The following is a 12,413-nucleotide window of genomic DNA, read 5'->3' as shown; positions in this document are numbered from 1 at the left end:
CTAGGTGTGTCATCAACCGAGGCATGTGTGCCTTCATGCTTAGAGCTGGTATGTTCTTCTGTAACAATGAGAATATTGATGCCAGTAATGCTTTTAATTTTAAAGAAGATGGCAATTCTTTATCTTTTACGGGAAATGCCTTTCTATTTTGGAATGTAAGGGTTGCTTTGGAGAAGGTTATGTAAAGATTTTAGGAGTAAAGTGAAAAAAAAAACAAGAAAAAAAATACAAAATAACAGGTGTCTGTCAAGCATTTGTAAAAAAAAACAGCTCTTTTCAGAGCTAACTTCAAAGGGGAAATGGGGCACACTATTTAAATTTACAGTCACCACGCTCAGATTTTCGATGTGTCCACGGACATGGCGGTAGTCCGCAGACATGAAAATCACTACGAGGGGGTTAGTATGTTCTATGTTACATGTATATGAAGTCAGGGATATTATGGTGAAGTTGTGCTACTAAAAACCTATGAAATTCAGTGAAAAAACTTTGTTAAAGGGACGTTATGGTTAAATTGCGCTACTAAAAACCTATGAAATTCAGTGAAGAAACTTTGTTAAAGGGACGTTATGGTTCAAAGTAAAACTGAAAAACCCCTGAAATTCGGCAGTTATGGTAAGATAAGCAACCATAACTCGCGCCGCCACCGTGCACTGCTAACACTAACACCCAGGACATCAAAGATGACATCACAAATGTCATTGATGACATCACTGATGACATCACATGTGCATTTACCTTTCATGAAAAGTCTGTACAAGGGATTCTTAGTGTAATGTTAATAAACAAAGTGTCAAAGATTATTGGAATAAATATCAAGTGCTAATCAGTGCATTAAGCTATGCATTGATATAAATAGCATTCTATTATTAACTTCAATCCAGTATACTAAGGTACTCATGTAGAAGCATAGGCATTGTGTGCAGCATACATGATGGAGGTGCAATATTCATAAGCTTGCCATGTTGAATATTGAAATGATAACTGTTTTCATATTAGAGTTTTGCGTACAGTGAAACTTGTGATCAGTAGGTAATAAAACCCACTTACTACATAATTGCATTATTATACACAAATCACAAAGAGACAACACCACATACAAATATGAATATATACAAGGGAATTGAAGTAGGAAAAAGAAACAGCAATAGTAGCAGAAAGTGTTCATAATCTAACTGATAACCTTTATGGAGAGAAATGATTGCTCTGTTTCAAAGCTGTTACTTACCCTATCTATATATATCACATGATGTGTCTGGACCCTAAGGAAAATAGTGTGAGTACAACATATAAAAATATGAGCATATACAGGGAAAGTACAGTAATAAAAAAACATCAAAAGTATCAGAAAAGTGCTGATAAATCTACTGATAATTTTAATGCACAAAAAGGATTGCTGTCTTTCAAGGTTCTGACTTCTCCTATTTATATGTTTCACATGATATGACTGGACCATAAGGGAATTATTCTAAGAACATACTTGAAGATAAGTCTACGAATATAGTAATTTACAATTTTTAGTTCCTGACTGTTACTGAAGAAAATCATGTGGCCTAGATATGTCAGGAAAGTAAAAAAAAGGAGAGCCAGCCACGTGATGTCATCAGTGATGTCATCAATGAAATTTTGTGATGTCATCTTTGATGTCCTGGGTGTTAGTGTTAGCAGTGCACGGTGGCGGCGCGAGTTATGGTTGCTTATCTTACCATAACTGCCGAATTTCAGGGGTTTTTCGGTTTTACTTTGAACCATAATGTCCCTTTAACAAAGTTTTTTCACTGAATTTCATAGGTTTTTAGTAGCGCAACTTAACCATAACGGCTGAATTTCATAGGTTTTTAGTAGCGCAACTTAACCATAACGTCCCGTTATGGTTAAGTTGCGCTGCTAAACACCAATGAAATTCAGTGAAAAAACTTTTTAGTAGCGCAACTTAACCATAACGTCCCTTTTACAAAGTTTTTTTTACTGAATATATATATATATATATATATACATATATATATATATATATATATATATATATTTATGTATATATATATATATATATATATATATATATATATATATATATATATATATATTCTGTGAAAAAACTTTGTTAAAGGGACGTTATGGTTAAGTTGCACTGCTAAAACCTTTCAAATTCAGTGAAAAAACTTTGTTAAAGGGACATTATGGTTCCAAGTAAAACTGAAAAACCCTTGAAATTCGCCAGTTATGGTAAGCTAAGCAACCATAACTCGCGCCACCACCGTGCACTGCTAAACCTAACACCCAGGACATCAAAGATGACATCACAAATGTCATTGATAACACAAGAAGTTTCAAGTACAAAAACTTTGCCTCCTCTATCAAAATGTAAAACAAACCAAAAAACTATTAACAGAAAATCAGCTATCACTACAGATAAAACTACTTCTTTAAATTTTAATATAGTGCAAAGTAAGCATACCAAGAAAAGTATTTTAGCCAAAATGTACCGTTACAAAGTCCTTCAAAATCTTTTTAAAAACAGGAGAGAAATCAGGTTCAATGCTTAAAACCTATCGTAGGAAATTAATCTTAGAAGCGTTGATGGACAGTGCAATTCTTCTCAAAAGAAAGTTATTTATTTTACTGTTAAACAAAATGAAACCACTAACAAAACTAATAACTAAATTACAAAAAAGACTTCTCAATAAGCGAAATGTCAACAGAAAGAACTTCTTAAGTATCTGCGGAGGTGAATGGAATCACACTACGAGCACAGAACCATATTTTAATGAAGAAGCGTACAAACAAAAGCAAACAAATACAATTGCCATACATAGCAGTGGTCGAGGTTATGAAAAAGTGAATAATACCATAATGGAACAAGAAGTACTCCTTTCAAAAATATGCCCTGAAAACCTAGAATTACCCCTCCATTCAACTGAATCAGAACATCTAGTGTACAAATGGCCATGCACGTCAATGTGTAACATTCCCAAACAATGTTTCAAATCTTTACGCCAATTCCTAAATAAATATGTAAAAAGCGCAGACAAAATCAAAATTAAATTACTGCAAAATATGGATACCTGTCCAGTGCGCAAGTACACAGGACTACAAGGACATTCATTGGCCTGCATTACAGGACCTACTTGTAAAACCACTTTCCATGATATCAAAAGGATATCAACACATCATTCAACTATAAGACATCTAGTCTATAAACTGTACTATGCTAAAAGTCCTGCTTTAGCACTAGCAAATTTAAATAACATCCTTCTACATGATACAGCGAAAGACCTACTTGAAGAAATTGACTATATCCAGAAAAAATATTTTGGAAGTGAAAGCCATTTACAGAATGAAAAAGCTTTAAACCAATTAAGCAACAATTCTACACATGGCAACCTTTTGCTAAACACATACAAAAAAGAAATACTAAAATTTAAAAGTACATCAGCTGAAGTACCAAACCATGTATGTGTATGTTGCCGTAGAACTTTTTATAAAAGTAACACAAAAACTGTAGACCTATCATACAAAATAGAAGACAATGAAGATTCTAAATGGTTTGAATTAGCGCTCTACCTTGTAGCAGAAAACAAATACGAAATAACTGACCCCTTAATACTTTGCAGTTACTGCACTACAAAACTTGACAACAACCAAACTCCTTCACGTGCTATCACAAATAATTTGGAATTATACCCAGTACCAAAACCCCTACAACAACTTAATTTATATGAGAGCATCATAATTCAAACAGTACACCCATTTCAAGCAATAATATGCCTTCAACCAAAAACAGCAAAATTACCTCCCTCTGAATTGGTAAAAGGCATTCGTGGAAAAGTAGTTTATTTACCATTAGATCTAAAAGAAAATGTGCATACTCTAGGAGTGCAACTTCCAATGCAGCAATCTTTAACTATCTTAATAAATGGAGTACCTACAAAAGACAAAATAATATGGCAACAGCTGGTAGATTTACATAAAGTTAGACAAGCCTTGCAATATCTTAAAGAGAATAATGAATATTACAAAGAAATTAATATTGAAGAATACTTGAAAGATACAACTAAAATAATTCAAGAAACATAAGAAGCTGGTCAATTTGAGCTCCTAGATCCTGCTACAATATCAAATACTTTAGACCATTATACAATTCATCCTTTTCACTCTAATGACACCATAGAAGATGTATTGGAAACGTACCAAATGCGTCAAACAAAATGATCGCCAATCAGCATATGGGAAAAAAGTATAGAAGCACGTGATTTTCCTCTACTCTTTCCTACTGGCAAAGGAGGAAGGTATGATGATAGACCTATTCAAATATCAGCTTCAGAATACCACTCATTACGGATGTATTCTGAAGATCCCAGATTTAGACAAAATGTGCAATACATATTCCACCTACTCTTTGAAAATGAACTAGCAACTTTATGTTACGGAGTTTTACACATATTAAAATCAGGATCACACTTTCAAAATAAGACAGCTACACAATTATTAGAAAAAGTGCAACAAAAGGATGAGGTTTTACAATCAAATATTACAAATCTATTAGCAAATATGCGTGGTACTAAAGAGTACTGGTTTTGACGTCATGGAGATGTACGTTGTATGATCAGAAACCTTGGCCCACCCACTTGGTTTGTTACATTAATTTGTGCAGAATATGCATGGGAAGATTTACATGATTTCCTACGCATATCAAATAAAAACAAAACAAACATAGATATACTAACACCTGGAGAACTTTGTTCTTTGGATCCTGTTAATGTTTCAAGATATTTTCACCATCACTTCATTGCTATGCTACATTTTATTTGTGATAAAACTGTTCCTCCCCTTGGAGAAGTGCAACACTTCTTTTGGAGAAAAGAATACCAAACCAGAGGAGCACCACATATCCACATGCTTTTATGGATTAAATATGCTCCTAAATTTGGTCAAGACAGTGATGCCACTGTTTTACAGTTTATTGAAAAATATGTCACTTGTGAAATTCCATCAGAAGCCACAAATAGTGATCTTCATGCACAAATTTTACAATTTCAAAGACGCAAATGTGGAAAATATTGTCGTCGCAAATACAAAAACAAAGGGAAATACTACACCAAATGCTGATTTGGTTTCCCTAGACCAGTTACAAATACAGGTCAAGTGAACAACCTCATGTCTTCAGTTAGACATAGTGTTAAAGGTAAGTCACCTAAAAATACATATTACATAAAAAGAAAAGAAGAAGAAAAATATATCAATGATCATAATGCAATCATTGCCCACTTATGGAATGCAAACATAGATGTGCAGTACATTGCAGACAATTCTACTGCAGTTGCACGATATGTCACAAGATACTTAACTAAAGCAGAAAAGACAGAGCTCCAAGACCTCTGGAATGACCTGCCATCAGATAAAACAGTGTCTCAGAAATTATACAGCTTGGGCATAAAAATGCTCACCCATAGAGAATGTGGATCATATGAAGCAGCTGATCGTTTAACTAGTACTGCATTGTATGGTAAATCTGAAAATATAGTATGGCTAAGTCTTGGTCCAGCTAAATCTAGAAAAATAGTTCTAAAATCATATGAAGATATAGAAACAATAGCCAAACGTGATCCCAACAGCCAAGACATTTTAAAAAACAATTTATTGGACACATACTACCCAAACAGAAGTAATACTTTGGAAAACATGTGTCTATACCACATAGCCCAAAACTACACATACAAAAATAATATGAAACCTGATGAAAAAAAAGGTAAATATAGAGTGACAAACTGTGAAGGCAGCTTAGTTAAACTCACTAAACCAAATTTAATTAATCATATCAAATTGTCATTGAAGACTCCTCAACATAAAGAAGTATATTACATGTCCCTGCTACAACTCTTCAAACCATGGAGAAAAGAAGAACAAATACTAGATAACTATGACTCATATGAGGATGCCTTCAAAGCAAAAGAAAGCACTATAACTGATGTAAACTTTACACAGTACAAAACAATGTTGCACAATGAACAGCAACACAAAGAAGAACTCCAAGCCCAACTAGATAAGGACACTCCTGACAGTAGTCAACCTTCTGTAACAGGAAGCCAAGAACCACTGGGAGAAGCACTAATAATAAATGAGGCAGAATTAGCTATGATAGAAGTAGAAAACACCATGTGTCAGTATGAAGATAAAGAAGACTTAACTATACTACAATCAAAACTAAACAATGAGCAACGTAGCATTTTTCAAGAAGTAACAAAACAAATTGCACATGGTGTAAAACATGACAATAAAGAATGTTCCTGCCATAATTATAAACCTATACTACTGTACGTCAGTGGTGAAGCTGGTTCTGGCAAAACATTCCCAATCAAAATCATTAGTAAGTTCCTTCAACAATTGACAAACAACAAACTGTCAGCTGTTGTCACTGCCCCCACAGGTTTAGCTGCCTACAACATAGGTGGTGTTACATTACACCGATTACTACTATTACCAGTAGAACACCAGAACAAATTAGACTATTACAAACTTTCTGCAGAAGCTGCAATGGAACTACACATAGTATTGAAACAAATGAAAATGCTACTAATAGATAAAGTGAGCATGGTCTTCAACCTGATGTTAGCTTTGATTCACCTCAGATTACAATAAGTACTCAAAACAGACTATGAAGAGCTCTTTGCAGGAAAACACATTATTGTTTTTGGAGATCTGCTTCAATAAACACCAGTAAAAGGTGAGCCTATTTTTAAAACATTAGGACACAAACTCTGCCGTAAAACTGTTGGCAGCATTGGAAATGTCAACCTTTGGCAACATTTCCAATACAGAGAATTAACAGAAAACATGCGGCAATCTGCAGATCTCACTTATGCCAACATTTTAAAAAGTATCAGAGTTGGTATACTTTCTAAAGAAGCAGAAGCAATATTGAAAACCTGGCACATTAATGCATTTTATGGCGATAATGCAGGTGCTACAGATGTTATGGAACAATTAGCCCACAGACATGTCAATTGTATGTCCTTAATGCCAACTCTTGCAAGCTGTTTCAAATTCAATGAAATCATGCTAAGTAAAGAAATCAATCATGGAAATTAGCGCCACAGACAAACTAGATCTACATGGTATGACACTACCCATGTGTGACCAAGCCACAACAAGACTAAATAGTTTAGAAAAATCAATCTCAAACACAGCAGGCTTGGAAAAGATATTAAAATTATCCTTAAATTGCAGAGTAATGCTTAAACGTAACCTTGACGTGGACCAAGGACTAGTTAATGGAGCACTGGGTACAGTTGTTGGCTTTCAAACATACCCACGCGACAACAAAATTCAGTTTGTCAATATACTCTTTGACAAACTTTCAGAAGTAAAAAGGATAGGACGCTCAACAGCTAGATTCCTTCTCTTCAAAGATATGTATATACGCAGAGAACAATTTTCTCTAACTCTTGCATACGCAGTCACGATTCATAAATCACAAGGTCTTACCCTAGACAAAGCAATGATAGATATTGGTAACGCAGTCTTTAAAGAAGGCATGAGCTACGTAGCACTATCACGCTTACGTACACTTGACGGTCTATTTCTAATCAACTTTGATGCAAGTAAAATAAACGCTGATATTCCTTGCATTTTAGAATACAATAGACTTGGCTCACTATACACCCCCCACCTAAACACATATTCTGTTCCACAAAAAGTAAAATGTTATAAAAGAAAAATAAATCAAAGAGAAATGCAACAGGATGTCACTGCAAATCCTCCAAAGAGAGTAAAAGAAACTAATACTTCATCAAGTACCACAAGCAAAAAAGAATCAATTAGGGAAAGTAAACCAGGTACTTCTTTAAAGAAGGAAGATACAGAACTACCTGGACCATTTAAATTCTCAAATATAGTTGGTGTAAGTTGCTACGCAAATGTAGCAATGAATATTCTATTTCAATTACCACCAATTGTTGACAACATTTACTTACACAGTACAGACCCATTGTGTTTGCAAATGTTAGTACTTCACAGAAATGCAGCAAATAATCCTGACAACACGTATAGTGTTTATGGAATAAGACAACAATTGGACTACTGTGCTGGGATGGTGAAATTCACTATAAACTCACAGGAAGATCCACAAGAATTTCTAATGTACTTACTACAAGTACTGGAAAACAAAAACATACCTATAAATGAAATCCAGATTTCATACATGTGGAAACATACATGCACTCTCTGCAACAATGTGACACAAGAAGAAATCCCCAATGAACGCTTCATATATATATCAATACCAAATTGTGAATCCATTCCATTTCAGCGACTTTTACAAAATGCAAACCATGGTAGATTATGCTCTACCTGCAATTCAGATAATCGCTCCACGTTAGTAATACAAACACATAGTAAATACATAATACTAATGCTTCTCCGTTACAATGCAGATGGTACCAAAAACAACTGCAAGCTGACTGGATTCACACATGGTCAAATATCACTTGGTAAGAAAACCTTCACAACAATAGGTATAATCTACCATGCAGGAGCCACAACCAATTCAGGGCACTACACTGCATATATAAAAAAGAAATGTGGATGGTTTGAATGTAATGATAGTACCATTACTCTAAAGCAGAGATTACCAGCAAATCTTACAAACGCTTATTTGATGTTCTTAAAACCAAAATTTGATAACTAAACTATATTTAAACCCTAAGTAAACATGTGTTAAAAAAATATAAACTGTTAGAATACTCCAAAAGCTATCTAACTGCTCAAAGATTCTACAACAACTAATCAGATAAATGAATACCACTACATTAGACAAAAAAATACACAGTTAGAATACGCCAATTGGTATCTAACTGTCCCAAAATTTAACAATATCCAAATAGATAAATAAATACTACTAAAATATATCAAAAAAATAGAATAGAATAGAATACGCCAATTGGTATCTAATTGCTCCAAAATTTTATAATATCCAAACAAATAAATAATATGTTACTGCTCCAAAAAGATGCAACAAGCCACAGTATAAAGCATTAGACAGAAACAACAAGTGAACACTGAAAACAAACAAACAAATAAACTGTAGCATAACAGAAAAAGTTTTTTTTTTAATCCAACATGTATTTTCTTTTCCCACAGACCCAATGATTTTAGCAACAAATACAGAAACTGAGCAAATTGCACAGTACTCTGATTTGTAATCTACTAAATATGAGGGTCCAAAACAAAATAAAGTATGTTGATTATACAATGTAATAAATCATTACAAAATACTAATACTAACATGCTATTTTCTTTTATCACAGAAATTAACAAGAAATGCATGAACTCCGGTTACTAGACCAAACAGTAAGTATACAATAATAAGGAGAACCATCGCAGCATATCACATCCATAGTATCAAATACCTTTGTTCCTTATACATTTGTTTTTCATCCAAAGTTATAAGCAAATATGAATGTGATATGCTGCGGTGGTTGTGGCCAGGGCATAGAGTCTTGAGTGCATGGCCAAATGGCCATGCACCCAAGACTCTATGCCCTGGCCACAACCACCGCAGCATATCACATCCATAGAGTCAAACATTTCAACTATGGTCTATGGAAACTTTTAATGTCCGTGGACATTATGAGTGTTCTTAGAACACTTTCAACTTGCCAGCGAACAATACGGACAGCGTTTTCAGGACACCCCCTACGAACATTTCAGAACAACGCGATAGTTCTTAGAACACTTTCAACTTGACAACGAACAATACGGACAGTATCCTCAGAACACCACAATTTCGTTTATTTGCGAACATTTCAGGACACCACAAGTGTTCTAAGAACACATTCAACTTGCCATCGAACAATATGAACAGCATCTTCAGGACACCCCCTACGAACATTTCAGAACAACGCGAGAGTTCTTAGAACACATTCAACTTGACAGAGAACAATACGGACAGCGTCCTCAGGACACCCCCATTTTGTTTATTTGCGAACATTTCAGGACACCACGAGTGTTCTTAGAACACATTCAACTTGCCAGCGAACAATACGGACTACGCCTTCAGGACACCCCCTACAAACATTCCAGGACACCGCGAGTGTTCTTAGAAACGTCTTCAGAACACCACCATTTTGTTTATTTGCGAACATTTCAGGACACCGCAAGTGTTCTTAGAACACATTCAACTTGACAGAGAACAATACGGACAGCGTCCTCAGGACACCCCCATTTTGTTTATTTGCGAACATTTCAGGACACCGCGAGTGTTCTTAGAAGCGTCTTCAGAACACCACCATCTTGTTTATTTGCGAACATTTCAGGACACCGCAAGTGTTCTTAGAACACATTCAACTTGACAGAGAACAATACGGACATCGTCCTCAGGACACCCCCATTTTGTTTATTTGCGAACATTTCAGGACACTGCGAGTGTTCTTAGAACACATTCAACTTGCCAGCCACAACCCCCCATTCATATTTGCGAACATTTCAGAACACCGCGAGTGTTCTTAGAACACATTCAACTTGACAGAGAACAATACGGACAGCGTCCTCAGGACACCCCCATTTTGTTTATTTGCGAACATTTCAGGACACCGCGAGTGTTCTTAGAAGCATCTTCAGAACACCACCATCTTGTTTATTTGCGAACATTTCAGGACACCGCGAGTGTTCTTAGAACACATTCAACTTGACAGAGAACAATACGGACAGCATCCTCAGGACACCCCCATTTTGTGTATTTGCGAACATTTCAGGACACCGCGAGTGTTCTTAGAACACATTCAACTTGACAGAGAACAATACGGACAGTGTCCTCAGGACACCCCCTACGAACATTCCCCGGACACCGCGAGTGTTCTTAGAAACGTCTTCAGAACACCCCCATTTTGTTAATTTGCGAACATTTCAGGACACCGCAAGTGTTCTTAGAACACATTCAACTTGACAGAGAACAATACGGACAGCATCCTCAGAACACCCCTATTTTGTTTATTTGTGAACATTTCAGGACACCGCAAGTGTTCTTAGAAGCGGCTTCAGAACACCACCATCTTGTTTATTTGCAAACATTTCAGGACACTGCGAGTGTTCTTAGAACACATTCAACTTGACAGAGAACAATACGGACAGCGTCCTCAGGACACCCCCATTTTGTTTATTTGCGAACATTTCAGGACACCGCGAGTGTTCTTAGAACACATTCAACTTGCCAGCCACAACCCCCCATTCATATTTGCGAACATTTCAGGACACAGCGAGTGTTCGACAACGTCTTCAGAACACCCCCATTTTGTGTATTTGCGAACATTTCAGGACACCGCGAGTGTTCTTAGAACACATTCAACTTGACAGAGAACAATACGGACAGCGTCCTCAGGACACCCCATACGAACATTCCCCGGACACCGCAAGTTTTCTTAGAAACATCTTCAGAACACCCTCATTTTGTTTATTTGCGAACATTTCAGGACACCACGAGTGTTCTTAGAACACATTCAACGTGACAGAGAACAATACGGACAGCATCCTCAGAACACCCCCATTTTGTTTATTTGCGAACATTTCAGGACACCGCGAGTGTTCTTAGAAGCGTCTAAAGAACACCACCATCTTGTTTATTTGCGAACATTTCAGGACGCCGCGAGTGTTCTTAGAAGCATCTTCAGAACACCACCATCTTGTTTATTTGCGAACATTTCAGGACACCGCGAGTGTTCTTAGAACACATTCAACTTGACAGAGAACAATACGGACAGCGTCCTCAGGACACCCCCATTTTGTTTATTTGCGAACATTTCAGGACACCGCAAGTGTTCTTAGAACACATTCAACTTGCCTGCCACAACCCCCCATTCATATTTGCGAACATTTCAGGACACAGCGAGTGTTCGACAACGTCTTCAGAACACCCCCATTTTGTGTATTTGCGAACATTTCAGGACACCGCGAGTGTTCTTAGAACACATTCAACTTGACAGAGAACAATACGGACAGCGTCCTCAGGACACCCCCTACGAACATTCCCCGGACACCGCGAGTGTTCTTAGAAACGTCTTCAGAACACCCCCATTTTGTTAATTTGCGAACATTTCAGGACACCGCAAGTGTTCTTAGAACACATTCAACGTGACAGAGAACAATACGGACAGCGTCCTCAGAACACCCCCATTTTGTTTATTTGTGAACATTTCAGGACAACGCGAGTGTTCTTAGAAGCGGCTTCAGAACACCACCATCTTGTTTATTTGCGAACATTTCAGGACACTGCGAGTGCTCTTAGAACACATTCAACTTGACAGAGAACAATACGGATAGCGTCCTCAGGACACCCCCATTTTGTTTATTTGCGAACATTTCAGGACACCGTGAGTGTTCTTAGAACACATTCAACTTGCCAGCCACAACCCCCCATTCATATT

The sequence above is a fragment of the Ambystoma mexicanum genome, chromosome 5q (genome assembly GCF_040938575.1).
Source record: "Ambystoma mexicanum isolate Mex_15411 chromosome 5q, UKY_AmexF1_1, whole genome shotgun sequence".
NCBI classification, from domain to species: Eukaryota; Metazoa; Chordata; class Amphibia; order Caudata; family Ambystomatidae; genus Ambystoma; species Ambystoma mexicanum.
The sequence above is the reverse complement of the archived record's forward strand: the minus strand, read 5'-3'. Positions refer to the sequence as shown.